This window comes from Sinocyclocheilus rhinocerous, unplaced genomic scaffold, assembly GCF_001515625.1.
Source record: "Sinocyclocheilus rhinocerous isolate Xijiao unplaced genomic scaffold, SAMN03320098_v1.1 scaffold2, whole genome shotgun sequence".
Lineage (NCBI taxonomy): Eukaryota > Metazoa > Chordata > Actinopteri > Cypriniformes > Cyprinidae > Sinocyclocheilus > Sinocyclocheilus rhinocerous.
The window spans coordinates 1,000,702-1,003,879 of record NW_015655572.1 but is presented as its reverse complement, the minus strand read 5'-3'; the positions used below and the strand labels follow the sequence as shown (position 1 = coordinate 1,003,879).

The 3,178-nt window shown below is 38.8% G+C and overlaps 1 long non-coding RNA gene across 1 annotated transcript in view; it reads left to right on the top strand.

The window, feature by feature from the left end:
• The first annotated feature begins 2,566 nt into the window (after positions 1–2,566).
• LOC107718542 (uncharacterized) overlaps positions 2,567–3,178 on the top strand; it is a 16,802-nt gene continuing 16,190 nt past the window's right edge. Inside the window, exon 1 of the long non-coding RNA XR_001637429.1 lies at positions 2,567–2,654. This is a non-coding gene — a long non-coding RNA (uncharacterized LOC107718542). The remainder of the gene's footprint in view (positions 2,655–3,178) is intronic.

Below are 3,178 nucleotides of genomic sequence, written 5' to 3'. Positions count from 1 at the left end.
GGAGTGATTCGGTCAGTCTGCGGCTGTCTCATTGAGAATGCCAGCTCATTTCCCAGGCTCGACTCTGCGGTTGGAGCCAGTGTGCCATTCCTGGTTCATTCTTATGCACTTCCGTTGCCAAAGAGCTCGTCAGCTGTGATGAGGTAGAGCCTGAAGTATTCCTGGCCTCCATTTTTGCTCAGAAATTTCTCATGGTAGTTGGCAAAGGGTGGCAGAAAGGGAAGGAGACAGGCTTGATTTGATGGACTTCAGTCTCTGAAGAACTAAATTATACAGGAACAGATGAGCAAATGAACAGTGACGGCCACTTGGTTTCTCTGGGGCATCTGAGTGCTTTTTTTTGCACGGGGGGGTGAGCTGAGTGAAATGCAAGGAAGATTGCAGATGTTTGGAGACAAATGAAAATCACAGTTTTCAGGCAAGTTGCCCACCTCTTCAGCTTATACTACTCTCCACGGTTTTAAAACTTCAGTTTCTTCATGAAGTATAGTTAACTAAAGTTTGTATGGCAGTCTGGTTTTATGTCTTCAATCACCAGCTGCATGGAAAATTGCTGCTGGTGATTTCTATCTGTCCAACTAGCTGCAACCTGACTCATCTTTAAGGCATCCACGGTCAGACTGACCGTCCCTGGGAAATGAAATCAAACATATCTGCTTTTAACATCAGTGCCCTTCCCAGGTTGCAAGAAATCGTCCTTGTCCTTTAGAGTCAGTTCCTGATTCATTTATTGTTACTTGTATGTTTGTGTTGTGCGGTTTTATGAAATACAGAAAACTCTGAGCATGCACTATTTGTCCTTGGTTTGATGGGAAAATCATGGCTGGCAATGAAGGACAGTTACTGTTGGAACTTATCGCCATTTGCCGTTGTTGTTCTGGCTCAGATATCAAACTGCTGGATGTGGATTAAAGCCGTCTGTGCAGGAGACACATGCAATCTCCTGATTTACTCTTAAAGCTGCCATTTTGTTCTGATTAGCAGATAAAAGTGCATTTCCGGAAGGAGATGGTGCTTTAGATGGAACAAGAAAAAACAAGTACAGGCTAGTTAATGTGACAGAAATAGCAGCTTTTCGCTTTCCTTTTCAGATATCGAGGCTGTGAAAACAGTCAGCGCTTTGAAACATCAGGTCAACAATATTTCTTTTTTCAGCACCAATTACGTTTCTAACTAAAATGATGTATTAGCCCTAGAATGAATGACCAAAAATATCCACACTAATGCGTAAGAAGGTCAAAATGACTCATTAGAATTAATGGTTTTCTTTAAAGAAATAATAAATGACTTTTAATAATTAAATCATTTTAAATTATTCATTTAAAAAATAACATTTACATTTTTTTTTTAAACCAATGAAATAATTGTAATATATATATATATAGTCACGTTGCCGGTCAAGCGGGAAGTCCTTGAAGCGTGCTAATCTCTTTAAACGCTCACAAAATGAATAGTTTAACGGCATCACATTTGGACAGCCCAAACTACACTTCATGCCACATGAGATTATATATATATATATATTCTTAAAAAAATTTTTATCATCCTTACTTTATATATATATTATTTTCTAGGTATGTACAAGAAGTCCTTTGCCATCAAATTTAGCCTCATCTTGTCAACTTCTTGTGAACGACCATTTTACACAAACCAAATGATCACAAGATCTTCAGTGCTTTTTGAGAGCAACCGCATTAACTTGAAATGCGCAGCAGATGTATTTTTCCGCTGTGCATAGGATTCAGAGTGAAAGTCTTTTAAATACTGCGCAGCTGAGACTACAGCGCTGGCATTTTAAAAGTGGGGCTGAAGCTGCACTGGTATTTGTACATGAGTTAACATACTAAGTAGGCACTGCGGTAGCTGAGCTGTGAATATTCATGGTTGGCTCTTTGCCATGGTGATGGCTCTAAAATCCCATTTTCTGAAGCGTCATTTCATTAAGAGAGCAAATAGCTGCTCTAAAATCCAAAATTATTTGTAATTTCGTCTCTCGTTTTAAACTAATTTTCATTGTCAGTGAAGAGGCAGGCTGGTGCATCTGCCACGTGCAATCACAGACAGAGAGGGGCGTGCAATGAGAAACTTGAAGACTTTTGTCTAAGTGTGTGTGTCTACATGTGTTTTTGAGCCAATCTCATCATCAGAGCACAGTCTCGCCTGATTGGGCAAGGTGATGCTGACTTGAATAGGTAATCAGGCTTTAAGCACATGAACTATGTTGAGGTGGCATGTCTACTTTTTACATGGAGAACTCAGCTATTCTTCTCTGTGTTTTTTATCATTTTGCATCAATTTAGCTGACATGACACTCACTTTTCTGGCAAATAATTGTCATATTTTTGGTGTTGTTTTGCTACAGTGTAATTGGCCAGTCAAACTGCAATTTTAAGACCAAGCTGAAGATCAGCTGGTAACATCAGCAGCAGACTGAACATGCAAGAGTTAATCCTACTAATGGTGAGCACCTTGCCTTCCAGCAAATCAGCTAGGACTAATGGCCGAACAATAGCACGTCTAATTAATGTTCATGAGCCAAGCTGATAAAGGAGGTCTGTAAAACCTGGAGAAAGCTTTCTGTCTGCATTTCCATTCATCTTTATAAACCTGCATGTACCCCCTGAAAGTATGCAGATTTCATGTCACTCACTAAGGTAATTAATGTTTTGAATTCAGAATTTGGGTTTTTCTTGTATTTCAGTTTCAGACTAAAGACCCGCGCGGTAGCATTAGTAGTGGACTGAAGGTGTGAGCGTTAATTCTACTAATGGTGAGCACCTTGCCTTTCAGCAAATCAGCTAGGACAAATGGCCGAACAATAGCACATCTAATTAATATTCAAGAGCCAGGCTGATAAGGTTAATAAAGGAGGTCTATAAAACCAGGAGAAAGCCATCAGTTCGCTTTCCCATTCATCTCTATAAACCTGCATGTACCCATAAGTATGCATTCTGCATTATTAAAGTTTTTAGTTTGTGTTATATAGTATTAGTTTTTTTTCCAGTGTTTCAGTTCATTTAGTTTTTAGCTTCGTTCCAATTTAAGTATTTTGTGCTGCTAAAGCTAGTTAACTGATATCTTTTAAACAGCTTTGTTAAATTTCTTAGCACAACCTAGTCGGCAAGTGTCATCTAGTTGAACTCTCATGTTTTCATGTCTTAATAAATATATATATATA